General features: G+C 39.6%; 1 protein-coding gene across 22 annotated transcripts in view; it reads right to left on the bottom strand.

Moving 5' to 3' along the window:
- The window catches only part of NRCAM (neuronal cell adhesion molecule), a 298,267-nt gene that overhangs the window by 173,591 nt on the left and 106,514 nt on the right, over positions 1-18,162 (bottom strand). The window contains exon 1 of one of the 22 annotated variants that reach the window (XM_073328050.1): positions 8,400-8,496. The exons of the other annotated variants lie outside the window; for them this stretch is intronic. The gene's annotated coding sequence lies outside the window, so the exon portion shown is untranslated. Of the gene's footprint in view, positions 1-8,399; positions 8,497-18,162 lie in introns of those variants that run through there. 22 annotated transcript variants of the gene reach the window in all.

Consider the following 18,162-nt stretch of genomic DNA (forward strand, 5'->3'; position numbering starts at 1 on the left):
CAGCACCCTGATGGTCTCCCCAGCCTGTCCTGTTGAGCGCTCAGTCACAGGAGTAAAGCAAGCCCAGTTCAGTATTTTTTTAATTCAGTTACTTCTTTCTGATCCTTTTTCCACAGTCTCTGTATTATTTTTTCACTCCACCTGCTTGTCAAAATTTTAAACCTATAATTTACTGCAGAACTTCGATTTTATGAACAGCAATCTTATGAATAACAAGTTTCATGAATTTTTCCCAATTTGGGGGGGAGAGGGAAATCACATAAGGAAAGTGATGTCGATGAAGAACGAGATAACATCACTTCACATTCCGATGAGCTCAGTGCATTGGAAATCACTGCGCAGTGGGTCTGAAAGTCAAGAAGTAAGTGAACAATGCACCATGCTGCAATGTATGCACTATACCAACTGTAATTCTGAGATGTTTAATTTTATGAATGTCTCTGTTTTATGCACTCCTCAATCCCCAACAAGTTCATAAAGTGGAGGTGCTACTGTGACCAGATTTGTTTTCTTTCTGCTGTTTTTCTAGTGTCTCTTCACTAGAAATCAAATCAAATACAAGCTGAGTTGACCTTTCAAATCTATTATGTTTGAAACGGTGAGAAATGAGCTTACCTGCCTCTCACTGTGAGTGCAGTGAGTTCTGAAATGTGACTTTACAGATTGCAAACACAACTGGGCTTGCAACTATGAGCAGTCCCACTTGCCAGGCCTATTCACGGCAATGTCTGCAAGATCAGGCCATGTGTCACAGTACAATACAATATCATTAATATAATTAAATGATACAATTAATATAATTAAAATTACAATATCAATTTTTATTTCCTTTCTAGAGAGGTTATTACAGATGTATAACTTACTGCATCTCATTGCATTTCTGATTACAAATGAGAAGACTAAAACAGAAGAGACTTATAAAAAGTTAAAACTATGCACAACTCCTTTCAGTGACTTAGTTCATTTGTTTTAGTTTCATTCAATTTGATACCATTGGTCACACATGATAATTCATCTGCATTTCTTTCACCTCCTGTTTAAGTCCATTTTGCTGTTACACTGTTCTGTGACCTGACAACCTTGATTTATTTCTCAGCACTAGCCTAGAGGTGTTTTACTTTGCTCACAACTATGTAACCATTTGACATGTTCTTTAAACTGAATTTGTGGTCCCTTCATAATCAAAAACCAGAGAGAGAAAGCAAGTCTAGAAACTCTGGAAGACTGATATGTGTCTTTAGTTTCACGGTTACAGAGAGCCTTCCATTTCGATGCCATGTTCAAAAAACCCAAATGTTCATATATTTCAGCTGGACCACTTACAACAGAGAGGATCTAATTTTCCAAAGTCAACTTCCAGACTTGCACTCAAATGTTACATGCACATAGCTCCCAATCTAGCAATGCACTGAAGCATGTGAAGTCAATGGGACTGTTTCTGTGCTTGGAGTTATACAGATGCTTAAGTGCTTTTCTGAATCTGGACCATATAGACACTGATGTAAATGAATGTTCATTTTCTGCGTGCCAAACATGTGCAGCTTCACTGACCAGTTTTGAAGCTTTTTTTCTTAATCTTGCCCAAACGATTTCTGTTTTCCCACACGATGACCTTTTAAACTAAATATGGTCTACAGCCTTGTATGCATTGTAATCCATTTTAATTCATTTCAGTTTTTCCCATTTAATTGTGAGAAAAGAAACAGGAATGAGACAAGAGCATACTCAAACTACTGAATTTCTGAACTGATGTGGGTAAAGGTCAAAGTGTCAACCCTTTGGTTAGGTCAGTATTAACTTCCATCTACTTTGAAGATCAACTGTTTGCAATAAGGCTTCTAGAACCCTTCTAATGAACTCACTTATAATTCATAACAAGAATTAGCCCTTTACTGTGTAGTTATTTATTTTTTCCTTAATAGTCTCTTATAAGAGAGCTAATCAAAAGCTTGAAGATCCAAGTAAATTATGCAATGGGATCATCTTTGAAACATCTACAGACCAATACTTGATTAAACCTACATTAAAAAGAATAAGAGTTGTCAGTATTAAGGATGTCAGTGACATGGGGAGACATCCTCACCCCACTGAAGTCAATGGTGAAACTGCCAGTGATTTCAGAGGGGCCAGGATTACACCCTAGAGGTTTAAACATGTAAATTAAAACCTGATTCTTGGTTTTGAAATTCTATGGAGCAATTGAAGCGTAGATGAATAATTGAGTAAGGGTGGGTGATGGCATTTATTAAAAAGCTCAGAAGAAGACTTTCAAACATGTAATATACAACTAGATTGTTTTGTAAGAAAGAATATGATTACAGAAATGCTGCCTTATAATATATTACAGCAAGGGCTTAAATTCAGCTGGAGCTGTCTGGAGCACCCCATCAGTTTCTTCTTACCAACCCTCGGAGAGAGGGGACAGTGGGCAGGTCTTGGAAAAGACATGTGCAACACATCTCAAAGAACAATAGTTACAGAGAGGTTAGTAACCGTTCTTTCTTCTTTGAGTGCTTGCACATGTCCTTTCCAATGCAGATGATTCACAAGAGGTTAGATAATGGCATACTGTGCTAAGAATGTGTGCTAAGAATGTCTCCTCACCCCCACCTCGTTCCTCAGACATTCCTGTTAAACCCTGGATTTGTGCTGGAAATGGCCCACCTTGATTATCATACACATTGTAAGGAGAGTGATCACTTTAGATAAGCTATTACCAGCAGAAGAGTGGGGTGGGGGGAGAGAAAACACCCATTAAACCCATTTATAGTGATAAACACCCATTTTTTCATGGTTTGTGTGTATAAAAACATCATTTGTATTTTCCACTATGTATGTATGCATCCGATGAAGTGAGCTTTAGCTCACGAAAGCTTCTGTTTGAATAAATTGGTTAGTCTCTAAGGTGCCACAAGTACTCCTTTTCTTTTTGCGAATACAGACCAACACGGCTGTTACTCTGAAACCTATGATTCACCAGTCAGCACCATGAAGCAGAAAGAAGGACCGGGAGAGGGATCGGTCTGCACCACCCCTTACACCTTCAGTATGGAACATGAAGAGAACAACTATGTGGGTGCGGACTAATGGACACTACTTGCTAGAAATCTCCAGTCTCAGCTCCATGGAGCATATGCATACCCACAGTGGAATTACACATAGGGACCAGCAGTAGTAGAAAAACTGCCACATCCGATCAGACTGTCTAGTTCAGTATCATGTCTCTGTGAGTGTCCGACACCAGATGGTTCTGAAGAAGGCAAAAGAAAAGTACCTGGCAAGTATGTGGGCAATTCAATGTACAAAGGCGGTAATTCTACAAACACATATGCAAGTGCATATAGTTACTAATGCACATAGTCCTAATGACTTCAGTAAGACTATTCAAATACCTAAGGGTTTACAGGATTGGGCCCTACATCTGCCACTATTGGTGAAATTATTGCGTTACACCTTTAAAAAAAAAAAAGCATGGTTTGTGTGTTAATTCATCTTCTGACTCGGGATTCAGTGTGGGAACTCCTCCCTCTGGGATAACTCCATTCTCCTCACTCTACTCACTTACATGGGGTGATGAAAGTACAGCAGAACCTCCCAGAGGAGAGCCAGTCCTCAGCAGTAACAGAAACTTTTCAAGCAACAGCTGGAGTTGAAAGCAGTAACAGCAGCAGTGGAGAGGCTCAGATCTGTGGCTTCTTACCATCTCCCAGAAGGCTGCTTTTTGCAGTTTGCACTCTGGATATGATTTTTGATCTGTTGCTTGCTGCAACATCCTCCTACTTTTCCTCATCTCAGTTCCTCCCATGCTGGTTTCACACTTCCTGCCCTCTACTCTCCTCCCCTTCTTCCTCTCACACCTCTTTCCTCTCTCCACTCCCCATCCAATCTGTGTCCCTGTGTTCTTTCCCTTCTTACACTCACTCAATCCTACTTACCTGTAACTATCCCACATTCCATTACTTTTAAATGGGAGTCACAATTGGCAACATTTTCAAAAGTGCCTAAGGGAAAGATTTTTACAGGTATTCAGACACCTGAACATTTACAGGTGCCCAGGGGGATTTTCAAAAGCATCTAAGCGCCTAACACCCATTGATTTCAATGGGAGAGAGATGAGAGGGAGGGATAGATAGAAGTATTAAATCCTCTACCCTCCCTCTCATTTTAGATTGTGAGATCTTTGGGGCAAGAACTGCCTGTGCCTTTCTTTTTGTTTAAAACAATATTGATTCTAACTGGGATCTTTGAGTGTTTTCACAATATAAACAGTAAATAAAACCAATAATGAATAATAAGATATCAGGATTTCATTTGTTCCAAGATGCTAACATTTTTTACGGAACTGATATCCTCAGAAGTTTATCCAAAATACTATTGTGCTTTTGGAGTGATATGCTAAGCTTCTCAAGTAATTATCACCAAATCAGGTACATGGGCAGATCTACTTATTTCAGCATTAGCCTAATGATTCCACATCTGAAGTGGAAAGTTATTCCACCTCAAGGGTGAGTAACTTCTTTGCCTCTATTGAACTTTCTTTTTCACCCATGCCAGGACAATGGAAGACCCTCCAGAAGAGGATTGTTGGATCAAACATTCTCTTTTTAGTCCAAATTCAGAACAGGTTGAGGTGATAGTTGATTCTTCAGTAGCTTTGTCCGCTACAGTTTGTTTTTATCTCAGCGTAGAACAGCATCCCTTCATTTTGTATGGCATCTTCTTGGTGTGTTATGTGTAAATTGGTTAATTCATGATGACATAAGGCAGATAAATAAATACTATAACAAACCAGCACATGCTCTAGCCTGGTACAACCATTCTCTGATCATTTCATTAATAATAAAGAAAAATATACAATATCAAAAAGTATAATTTAATTATATAATTATATAATTTAATTTCCTGAGGCCTACAGCTAACGTTGGTTCTGTTAAAATATTTAATTTTTAAAATTGTTGTTATTGTGGTACTCAGGGCCGGATTAACTCTCCTGTGGGCCCAGGGCTATTAGATTTTGTGGGGGCCCTATGTGCAAGACTTTTTCCTGGGAGGGAGTTGGGTGCAGGAGCAGGCTGGGGCAGGGGATTGGGTTGTAGGAGGGGGCACGAGGTGTAGGCTCCAGCCGGGAGGTGCTTACCACAGGTGGCTCCCAGCCGGAGGTGCAGCAGGCCTCAGGCAGGCTGCCTGCCTGCCTGCCATAACCCCACACTGCTCCCAGAAGCAGCTGGCTGCTAATACATCTCTGCGGCCCCTAGGAGGAGGGAGACAACATGTCTCCGTGTGCTGCCAATGCCCACAAGCGCCACCCCTGTAGCTCCCACTGGCTGGTTTCCAGCCAATGGGAGCTGTAAAGATCGTGCTGGGGGTGGGGGCAGCATGCAGAGCCGCCTCCCGCCAACCCCTCCAGGGACCACAGAGACATGCTAACAGCCAGCCACTTCCGCGAGTGGTTTGGAGCCACGGTATGCAAGCAGCCTGCCTGAGCGCCCCACTGCATCGCAGGACTTTTAGCGGCCCGGAGCTGGAAATCGCTGCCTGTGATTTATTTTTGTGGGGCCCCTCTTGAGCTGGGGCACTTGGCCGCAGCCCCTAAAGCCCCTGCCTTAATCCGGCCCTGGTGGTACTTAGAAATGGATGAAAATGACAGGGAGTAACACTGTAAGGGACCATTTAAGGTAAAGTGGTTCGTTAACACCTCTAGGACAAATAGAAGGGGTTAGTGGGTTACAAATTGTTGTAATAAACCATAAAACCAGTGTCTCTTTCAGTCCATGATTTTTAATATTCAGCAGAGTAATGAATTTAAGCTCCCAGGCTCATCTTTTGAAAGCATTGTGCAGATTTCCTTTGAGGATGAGGACTGGTATGTCAGGTATAGAGGGTTAGCTTTATAAAAAGTGTTCACACACAGGTGTTTTTGTGTTCTTATTTTTGTCTTCTACCATCTCCCTGTGTGAGTTCATTCAAGAGCATAATGATTATCTGGTTTCAGACAGATGATTGTTGTTGGGGCATTTAGCACACTGGATGAGGTACACCACATTTTGTGATAGGCGAGTGTAAGACCCATGGATCTTGAAAGGTGTATTGTGGAGGGTGTTGACCACTGTAGCAGTGGAGATGTGTCTGCAGGTTTTGCATCTGTAGTTTGAGCAAGATCTGGTGCTGCTGTGAGTTGGTGTGGTCCTACTCTGAGGGGAGTTTGCTTCTGCTGTTGAGCTTGAAGAGGGTGGGGGTTGTCTGCAGGCCAGAAGTGGGGATTCAGGAAATATTTCTTTCAGGATGGGGTCCCCATCAAATATGGGCTATAGTTGTTTCATGATACCCCATATGGGTGTGCGGTTTTATTTCTGAATTGAAGCTGGTTCTCTGGGGGTAGTTGGATGGCCCATGCCGTGATGCGATCTACTTCTCTGGTGGAGTGTCCTTGTTTGGTGAAGGTGGTTTTAAGTATGTTAAGGTATATATCTTGGACTTTCAAGGCACTCAGATACCACAGAGTATGCTCCCCATTCAATTAAATGGAGCAACAATGGAGTGTGATAGCAGAGTTTAAAAATTCTGTATGACGTTGATGATGATGATGACTTTTTAAATATAAATGTTTTCAAAGTTTCAGTGGTCTATCTGAACATAATGCATTAACATAATAACCAAATCAATGCTTTCGGTTCTCGGTACATAACAGACTTTAAAGCTAGGCATACTATGGTCAAGCAGAGGAGCCAGACGGTAAACTGTTACAAATGAAAGTCTCTTATAAGGGGTAGCTTTTACTTAAGTGAAATATATATGATGAGCCGACCAAAAGACTTTTTAAATATAAATGTTTTCAAAGTTTCAGTGGTCTATCTGCACATAATGCATTAACATAATAACCAAATCAATGCTTTCAGTTCTCGGTACATAACAGACTTTAAAGCTAGGCATACTATGGTCAAGCAGAGGAGCCAGATGGTAAACTGTTACAAATGAAAGTCTCTTATAACGGGTAGCTTTTACTTAAGTGAAATATATATGATGAGCCGACCAAAAGACTTCCTAAACACTTTGTGCAATTCAAAAATAGGTTGCCAACCATTTATAGTGGTGTTTTATTATATAAATTAGGTTGTAATGAAACTGACAGAACACAGTACCCCAGTTAAACTCAATGACATTTCATAGTTATTTTAGTATCAGCTGATGGCAATTTGATCTTTAATGCTAAGATATAGCACAATATATCTATTTCAATTCCTTTTCAATTCCCCCTCAAACACACACAAAAGCTCAAACTTGTTTTAAAGTTCCAAAATACAAAGAAAGAAAAAAAAATCAAAGATTTCAGCTGATTTAAGTGATTGTGAAAAAGGCATAGATAAAATCAGTGGGGAAAAGATCTTAAAATATGACATTCAGCTTTGCATATCTGGATCTGAATGTATAGTAAATGTGAGCCAGACTAAAATTGTTAATTTAGTTTTTAAAAGATATTTTGATCTGCTTTGGAGTGTGCGAGTGATCATACTTCTCTGGGATATACTAGTACAGATGTTTATACAACAGGATTGCTTAGATACAGCATCCTAGACTGCATTGTAGTCTCTGAGATTCCAAAAAACAAAATTCATTTTTCTGACAGAATTTTTCCCCCAAGTATTTTCTAAAGAGGGTTATATGCAAAAATCTAACAGTCACTATAGGGATTTTTATCACAGAACTGTCACATGTCAATGTTTAGAGAGGAGTGAACATGCTCTTCTCTGTTTAATGAAACAGGAGCAGAAGAATCAGTGAGTGATCACACTTTTTCTTCTTGTGAACACACAGTAGTCTGTTACTTAGATCCTCGTCAAATATTCGTTCTGGAAGAATAATAACCAGGGAACGCCCCAAAACTCATTTAAAACTAATATGATAAATTTGTAACTGAAAAAAATGTCAATTTTTCATGAAAGAAAACTTTCAGCAATGTGAATCCTTGAAGAAAATTAAACAAGTTTATGATAGTTCAGAAACAGTTCTATCTCACATGATATAAGCTTTAAAATAATGGATCTCTTTTCCCAGAAATCAGCATTAAAATCAACCTAAGACTTTCCAGCACACCGTATTTAATTACATCTGGGCTTCACTGTGCTACCAGTTCAAGCCATTCTACACAATTTAACAAAGTTAGAGCGGTGTTGATTTCAAATTTTAGAACATTTAACCAAGCTAATCAAATATATAAAATTAATTGCACAAAAGAGATTTTCAACCTCATCCTCAGAGCTATAAACTCAACTTCCTCACATTTCTCATATTCTGATAAACCAAACTAGCTGATACAGTACTCAGATGCACAAATCTATCTTAATAAGCTGAACATCAAAGAGGAACAAAAGAGTGTACAAAAGGTAGCTGTAGAATATTACCTTACAGATGTAATTATTTGCCTCTTTCCATTTTCTTATTAAAAAATGGTAACTTGGTAAAACTCTCCCCCTCACGTTGTAATCCTGTGGACAAAACTGTGTGCTGCTGAACCCTGCTGTTGCTGGACTGTGTGCAGAAACATGTATAAAAAGAGGACAGTTTTAAACAGCCAATCACATTGTGTTTGGACCTCCCAGGCTTCACTGTGTGATCAGCACAGGCTTTGTGTCAATACAATAGGGGTTAAACATTTCCCTGTATTTATCTAAAAGCAAGCAAAAATCTGTTTAATTGCTTGAACCTTTAGTAAAATGATGTGCATTGCTTGGGGGTGGGTGGAGGTAAGGTTAAACAGTAACTGACATTCTATCTAAAAAAATAGAATCTCTTTAGCTCCTCCTGCTTTTACACAGTACATAAATACTAAAACCAATTAAGTCAACAAGCATTTCCATCCAGATCTTCCCCCTCCAGTATTTTCCCCTAAGCAACTGATAGTGATTTGCTTCTCTTAACTCAGAGACCTGCTTTCACTTTGCCCTTGCATTCGGCTATATGAATTGCCAAATGGAGTAGCTCTCAATTTTCTGTTCACCGTGCCTGAGATATGGATCCTTGCAAAGCCTTCTATTGATGATGACAAATGGCATTCCAGTGCCAGAAAGCAAATTTATCCATACTGAAAAATAAACCAAGAAAGTTCAAAAAAGCTGACTGCACCATACATTGTGTTGGCAGCCACGGTTTGTCACTTCTCATGAATCCCTGAATCACCTTTGCTTTTCAAGCAATTACCTTGAGGAAACATAGGTACAGAACAGCGATTCTTTTTCAAGCTTTATAATTCCTTAGAAACATGTTTAAATACCATTCATCTATTTTCTGAAACAGCACACAATGCAAGCTGCAGAGAATTTCAGTTAAAAAAATCATGACTTTTGCTATTATTTTACAAGTAAAAATGTAAAAATCCTGTCAACATTAGTTATAGTGTTTGTTCACAACAATAACTATTTACAAATTCCCCTGAAACCCATTTAGCTCTGAAGACCCATTCAGAAGAATGCTTTTCTTCACAAAAGCACAACTAACATGTAATATAATCTACTTCAAAGCATATTGTCAGTGTGGCTCAACAATGACCACAGTTATATGACCTCTTAAACTTAACAGAGTATCTTAACTGGGCCCCTTCTGCACATATGGTGCACCAGTACTAAAGCTATGACTTATTTAGCTGAAAAATATAAAACATTTTAAAAAAGGAAATTAAAAGTTAACAGCCAAGTCTTGTCTGTCTTTTATCCAAATATTTATCTTTAAATCAATATAATGATGCTTATGCAAAAATCCTATCATTCAAAGTTATTCCTTTTTAATTACACATATGTGGCTGTGCAAGAGTTTTTAATGGTACCATCTGACATGAAACTGTAAATAATTAGCTATTTATTACACTACAAATGTGGTATGACATTATTCACATTTAGTATCATTTAATACATGCAAAACTCAATTCTCAAAATTACTATTTTCATAGCTTTATTCATTCCTTTTAAAGTGAAATCCCAAATGAAAGAAGTAATCTCCTCTCTGAGTTTAACCATTTGATCCCCTCTACATTTGATAGTATCCAGAGGTATAAGAATCAGCCATATGATGTTAAGAAATAAATGGTATTTTAACTAAAGATGCAAGGACTTTTAAAAACTGTATTTTAAACAATGATTGTTCTCTGTATTTTAGAGCAGAATGGAAAAGGGACAGGTCTGATTTTGTAGCTTGATTGACCAAGCCTAATCAGAATTATTTCTGCACACTGCTTCACTACAGCAGTAGACCCATTAAGCACTAAATGCTTCTGGAAGCCCATTCCCTTTCAACCTCCCACTGTGACACGTTACTTTTCAAACAGTAGCTACACAGTGGGCTACTCAAAACATTCAAAAAATGGAGGCGCTATATTTAACAGACATTTGAAAACCCACAGTAAAATCTGTCACTTGATTGCCAGGATGGCAGCTATCATAATAAAACAGATTCTTTGTGACGGAGAGTTACAAAAGAGTCCTTTGAACTAATTCTCTTACCTTGCAATACATTTTTATTAGGAAAAGGTTTTTAATCACGACATCTATTACTTCTTCAACAAAAGCAACTCTATGTATGTCTCTGAAAATGTTCACTGAGATATGCTTATTTTTAAGTCATCAGATCATCATCTGTGGCCTACTATTTTACAAATCTTTGCAGCCTGGGAAGTTTTTACTGACAGATACGGCCATTAGAAATGCCCAGCTTCATTGCATACATTCCAATAATGCTACTTAGCAATTATTTCATATAATGAATTATTTAGAATAATTCTAATATAGCTGATCAACAGAACTTGCACACATTGTACAATTTTTCATTTTTATTAAAATATTTTTATTCATTTTCTTTGCTTTAAATAGTGTATGTATGTGTATATATATGTATGCCCATACCTACACTAAAATGTTAACAGTCATGCTTCCTACTACTATGAATAACATTCGAACAAAAAGATTTTTGTAATGCCCAATGACTCCAGAGTTTGAAAATTTCTAGTTCTGTCACACTGTGGATCTATGATTCTGTAAAACTGAGAATCTTGCAGATCTGTTGTATAAGCCTGGGTTTTATAGATATGGGAAATATGATTTGAGGTGCAATCTCAAACAAAATAGGGGTGTTTCCAGCTGTATGGGATTTAGATAAGATGTATTTAATACAACTGTCTGCTACACACTCTGGGAGAAAAGTTTTTGTTTTTTGCCAGTGGGTGGGGGAAAGAAAGAGCAAATGAGAAGTTAGCACAGAAGACCAGGACTGGGAAACAGTAGAATTGGAGAAAGGAGGTGGGTGAAAGGAGAGAAGGATCTCTTGAGGGGTCAAGGAGGGAGACTATGACTGTGAGCTAGAGCCAACAGGGAAAGTAGATAGAAAGGAGGGGCCGACAATTAAAGATGGGGTTTAGGGGAGGAGAGAAAGAACAGAAAATGAGCCAGGATGGAGGGAACTGAGACTGGCTGTGCAATAAGAATGAGACTGGGACCGACTGTGAAGCCCGGGACTGGAAGTTGGGGCTAGTTTGGAGAGGATGAGGCAGAAAGAGTAAATCTGCAGAACGGGGACAATGAGCAGAAGAGTTTATTCCCAGTAGAGCACATACCCCTCCAGAGCTTGAAATGGAGCCAAAAATTCCTATTTCACCATTCCTCTGCTGTCTGCGAATAGCTCCACATAGGTCCACAGGGAAGATGACAATCTTCTACTGCTATTTGTTACTCCATTAGTTGAAGTGACAGAGGTCTATGTAGTGGAGCTAAAGATCCCAACCCTGTTGATTCCTGGGTGTCTATGTGATTGCTGGGTTTTTTTTTTCAATTAGCTTTATTAAAAACTTAGTAAATTGTGTATGTGCATACACACAAGTCCACACAACTATGTTGAAAGAACATTATTAAGATTGCAAAGTCAAGCACTCAAAAGTTAGGAAATGCCAGAATTAAGGCTGTCCATGCAACCTTAATGCAGAGTTCTTATGTGATGCAGAGCAAGTCACTAGGAAATCAAACTTTTTACAAATGGTCACCAATTGTGTGTTCCTCATTTTCTTGGTGTCTGACATAAGACCTTAGATTTAATTTGCAGACATGCTGAGCACTCACAGCTGCGACTGAAGTCAATGGAAGCTGTGATTTGAACATATAAAGTGCTACATAATGCTATGTACTCTGAATCATCAGGTCCTAACTGTCCCAAATTGAGCACCCAGAATAAGTGGACATTCTTGACCTTAATCTCGCTCTTTTTCATTTCCCCATCTGTAAAATGGGGATAATAATATCCCATCTCACAAGAGCGTTGTGAAAATAAATTGTTTGTGAAGCACTTGGATACTACAGTTATGAGTACCACAGAAAAACCAATGAGTAAAGCAGTAATTCTGTCATCAGAGCATGGTTTGAATCATGTGCTGTAAGTAAGGTATGGGGCCACACATTAACTGAGTGCTATCCATTCTGTGTACTGAAAGAGGAGTCCTGTGGAAAAAAATAGTATATGGATATGTAATTAAAGATTGTATCATAATGCATATGAATAGGAGGGTTGAATTAAGATTGCATGGGCAACTTTAATACTGGCATTTCCTAATTAATTAGTGCTTGGCTTTACAACCTTAATGACATTATTTTAACATAGTGTGTATGTGTTACAATATTACATGATATGGACATGTGTTTCACTTACAAAATTCCCCTCTAGGTCCTTGGGATAATTTTAAATCACTAAATGTTTAAGACTACTGAGATGCTGAAAATTCTCTACACTACGGGCTGCATTCTATCATCTTTAGTCTCATTATTCTCAGTGTGGCAATTTGTAGAGTAAGGAAGGATGGCAGAGTCTGCCTTTATGTGAACATGGATGATTGCTTTCAATAAGTAATGGTGTCCAAAATGCAACAATATATTTAAAAAGAAAAAAAGCATGTATGCAAAAGGCAATTAAGGTTCCTATGATACTACTTTAAATTGTAGGCATCTTAGATATTAAAATACCACTTTGAATCAATGAATGTTGCAATTTTTAACATTTGGTTAAAATAACCTAAGAGTATATTAAACTATAAGATTATTATTAAAGACAGATTAGGAAATAGCATGAAATCATGTATGAATACTTGGGCTTGATAATGCATGATACATTTAAGGATGAGTGAAAAAAGGATTGAGTATGATCAAAATTATTTAGGTAGCACATTTTGCCTAACATTTAAACAATTAAAATATATGCTTCAACTTATTTGCATGCCTTATGTTAGAATTTGTTTTAGCTGAGCTGTCACAGACAGTTGCACCCTCTATCCTCCTTTGTCTTAGAGGGTTTCTGGCCATGAAAGCAGTATAATGAGCAATGCAGGATGGGAAGGAGAGGAGCTGTACACTTGCTGTGAGTGTAGAGCTCAGCTCTGCAGTAGCCTCCAGAACATCAGAACACAGGGATTTAGGTGGTGCAAGGGTAGGTTTGGGTGTATTTCTGCTACTCAGATCCAACTCTGCCTCTTAGAGTAAGGACCATATTAGGGTTATTACCGCAGTAATAGCTTTGGAACAGCTCCAGAGTCATTCCAAAGTCATTTCCTTTTTCTTGTATATATTTGGCTCCCGAGTGCCCAGCCGAGTTACTTGGATTGGACACTGGATTTGGATTGTAAGGCTTGAAAAATAAATATTAACTTACTTCAAATGCAATTATACCATGTTGCTCACATGACATTAAAAATGTAAAAAATCTGGATTCACTGGAAAATGTAACTTGGGGAAAAGGGTATGTTGCGTCTTCTGTATTACCTCCTCTCAGCATTAATAATAAATTAGAAAGATACTATATGTTGAATATAAAATATTGTGACAAATGAAAAATACATTAATAGGAAATATGCAGATTCTGGATATTGGCTATTTTAAAAATCTTTTTAAAAATATTTAGGTTTAAAAAATGAAAAGATGTTTTTCTGCGTTGTAAATAAATTGCAATGTAGGACAATTCACAGGGAATGATCGGGTAGTAGAGATGTCCTGAGGTTATGAAAACAAAGATATGCAAAATAGGATGCCATAGATGATAACATAATTACTTTAATATAAGTGAAGCACAAGAACAGTTATGAAGCATGGAGTTGCTTTTGTTGAATTAATAATAGCTGTCACAATTGAAACCCTATGGACCTATTTTTGACTAAAACCACTGTCTTCAGTTTGTAGATATAAATTTTCTCCTAGCTTTTTATTCTATAAATAGTTTTGCATGTTAAAAGTGTAAATGTCAGGTATCAGTCTGATATTATTTTAGTTTTTACCCAATGTCAAATGTCAATAATAAATAAAGTTAATCATATAATTTCAAAGTGACAAGATATAAAGAAAAATGTTATTTTTATCCCATTTTTCCCCAACAGCTCTAACAACATGCAAGTCAATCAGCATATTGACTAGTATATAACAACAGTTTCAGAGCAATGAGCACATGAACAGTTAGAATATATTGTTTGCTTCTACAGTGCATTTTATGGTGTCTGAATTAGGATGGGGATTCTCCTTTTTTCCAAACACACTAACACTATGGAATTTATACCTGAATAACTAAATTCTCTCTCTCCACACTCACTGCTGTATGTATGCAGTGATTATGATGCCTGGGTGCTACTCTCTTCTGTGTATTTTCCTCTTAACATCCATTGAGATGGCCAAGACAAGCTGGCTGCTTGCCAGTAGCAGAAAATTATTTTTAGAATGCTCTAGGAGTGCAGACTTACTAGTTTGATTTCACTCATTCTTTCAGAGGCAGAGACTTTGTTCCCACATCTAAGGTGCTTAAGCTGTTTATCACACAGAGGAGTCTCTAGGGATAGTTACATATTCTCAGATTGACTCCAGGGTGCTGAAGTGAGTAGTACTCTCTTCAAATGCCTCTGTATCTATCACTTTTTATCAGCTGAAGAAGATAGCTTAGTGCTACTATAAATTGATAGAACTATGTTTTCTCTTTTGCTTTCATATTACTTTTTGAAGTGCATGGTACATGCTAAGTCTCTCAGGATCAGCTTCCACTACACTGTTTATTTCCTCCAATGTTATTCTTTCTTCCTCTTTTCACAAAGGGGCAAATCCTTTTCTCTTCCTCCTTGTGTGTGGTGGGTCCTGACTGTAGTACCAAGCACAGTTTCACTGCACAATATGTGGAGGTACAGCATACATGGAGCCAAAAGTGTGCCCTGTGTGTGGTGCAATAGTTGTTCTGCTCCTGTGAAACCCATCATCTATTCCTCTTTGAATGTGGAGGTTCACCAGCAGCAGAGCTGCTCTACAGCCATCAGAGAGAAGGGGAGACATTATCTCCCACAACCTCTGCAGAATTTATCCAGTGCATAGCCCAACTGGTACTGCTGGCGGAATTCTGTGCCACTACACGCATGCAGAATTCATGTCCCCACATGCTTCCCCACAGAAAAATGACTTCTGACTGGAAAGCAAATGGAAGCCGCAGGAGTGGTCATGCACTCCTCCCCAGCAGTGCGGGAGCATTGGTTTGAGTGCCTGGAGCAGCCAGCAGAGACGTAAATCGGGGTGAGGAGCAAGGCTGGGTGGGGGGGCATGCGTGCAAGTGAGGTAGAACGACTCACACCACAGACACAGACCCCCCTCCACCAAGCCACACCCTCCCACATCCAGATGTCCCGCACCCAGACCACCCCATGCAGAGCCCCCCCCCCACACACCTGGACCACCCTATTCAGGCCCCTGCACCCCCACCCCACTGAGCTCCAACCCGCTGCACCTGAACCCCCACTCCATCCCACCAAGCCCCACTCCCCCAGCACCCAGACCCACTCCATGCTGAGCCCCATTCCTCCCACACTCAGACCCCTGTACTGAGCCCCAACCACCTGGATTTGGGGATAGGTCTAGGCGTGCATGCGAGATTCTGTCCTTCTTGGTCACTACTGTGGTGCCCTTGGTGCAGAGGGACAGGGCCCTACGGTCTTTCTGTTTCATTGCTGGAGCCTGGGTTCTAGGACCCTGCAGGGTGGGAAGGTCCCAGAGCTCTGGCTCTAGTCCAAACCCAGAAGTTTGCACAGCAATGAAACAGCCCCTCAGTCTAAGCTCTGCCCAAGTCGACTGGCACGGGCCAGCCACTAGTTTTTCTTTGCTTTGTAGACATACCCTTAAAGTCTTCTGTGCTTGACATCCTTGGAAATATTAGTATTGCAATCTGCTCTGTGGAGCCATATAGATGTGCTAATATACTTAATAAGGAAACTATTTGTCAAAAACATTTCCTAAATCTATTTTTGTTGTCTGTATTGTTACAGACATTCTCACTGACAGGTATTTTCAAATAAATTACCAAAATAATTGAAAATGGTGCGATTATATTGTGTTGTTTTGCCAAATAAAATATGCAGAATTTTAAAATACTGTGCGCAGAATTCCCTTAGGAGTAAGTTGGATTGGCCTCATGTGCATTAGAAGGAACCATTTGAGAAGGAAGCCATTTGTGTCAGCAGAGAAAAAGGAGGCAGTTGCTATCTCAAATTGGACCCCTGGTTCAGAAATAATCCAGATGTATTTTTCCACCTGGGAGAGTGGGTTGAAGAGAGCGGAGTTCTTATTTATGATGTGTAGGACTCTTTTGAGACTGCTGAGTTGTCTAAGGAGTTTTGTGTTTATTTTTCTGATGGGAAGGGATGTGATAAACTGTGCACCAGGAGCCTACTTTAGGTGCTGGGTAAACTAGAAGGCAGGAATGATACATTTTTTGCAGGGGTATTATTTAGGAAAGTTGCCAAAATTATTTATTTTATGACAATTCTTCTTGGTAATAAAAGCAAATTATTAAACAACATATAGTAGGGATACACTTGTAGAGTAACATTTACATTCACAATAAAATTAATAATCAGGAAAATATTCACACTTCCATATATTAGCACCTTAAAGGTAATATTCCTCAAGAAATCCCTTCCTACCACAGACCGGGGAGGGGAGGGCGAAGGGGGCGCGGCTGCCCAACAGCTTGCATACCTTTTGCGCTGCTTCACGTCTTTTGGTTGCCTCCTCTTTCAGGGATTTTCTAGAAGGAACAGTGCTGCTCCCTTTAGATTTTTAGGGGATAGCGACCACACCAACTGTACATATACAGTACAAGTCATGTAGGATGGACAAGGAAGAGCCTGTTCACCAAAATCTGCCCATTCCTATGCTTTATAGCTAGGGTCCCAACAAATTCACGGCCACGAAAAACAAGTCACGGACTGTGAAATCTGGCACTCAGCCAGGGGCTCCTACCTTGTGCAGGGCTCCAGCTGCCAGTCCCAGCTGGGAATGGGGAGGGATTAGACTTCCTCTTCCCCTCCAGGGGCCACTCTTAGAGTAAGTCTCCCCTAGCCGCAGAAAACTCGGTGGCTCCAGCTGTCCCCCCTCCCGCCCCCTGGCAGGCAGGAGACTGCTGGGAAAACCAGACATATGGTAACCCATCCCCCCAGACCCTGCAACCCTCACTTCTGCCCTGCCACTGGCCAAGGTGCTGGCTTTAGAGCTGGGCGCCCTTCCTCTCTGGCTGTCCAACTTTGAAAGCAGTGTCCCTTCCAGCAGCAGGGCAGAAGTAAGGGTGGCAAGCCCATGACCCCCCTACAATAGCCTTGCAACACTTACCCCTACTCTGAGTGCCTTTTGGGTCAGGATCCCCAAGGTAACTACACTTTGACATTTCAGATGTAAGCATCTGAAAATGTAAAATGACTAATTAAAAAAACCCCTGGTCATAAAATTGAGCAAAAGGGACCATGAATTTAGTAGAGCCTTATTTATAGCCAAGGAAAAACTCCTGCCTCACTGTTGCTGAAAGCTATACTGGCTGTGGGTCTGAGACCTAGTGCTGAGCCCGTGAGTCATGAGCCTCAATTTTCTGCTCTGCAAAATCGAAATAGTAATATTTACCATAAGCAACAATGAAAATATTCAGGATTAAATGTATATTTAAGTGGGTAAATATCCTATCTCCATTCTACAGATAGGGAAAAGTGTCTAAGTAGTAATTTTCTTGCCTGAGGGCTCTGCAGTCTTGTAGATTAAACCTAAAACAGTAAGGTGCGAGACACGGGTTCTAATAGTGACATGTCACAGGAACTTTAGCAAATTACTTTTCTGAGCCTCATCTGTAAAACAAAAT

Source organism: Lepidochelys kempii, chromosome 1 (genome assembly GCF_965140285.1).
Source record: "Lepidochelys kempii isolate rLepKem1 chromosome 1, rLepKem1.hap1, whole genome shotgun sequence".
NCBI lineage: Eukaryota > Metazoa > Chordata > Testudines > Cheloniidae > Lepidochelys > Lepidochelys kempii.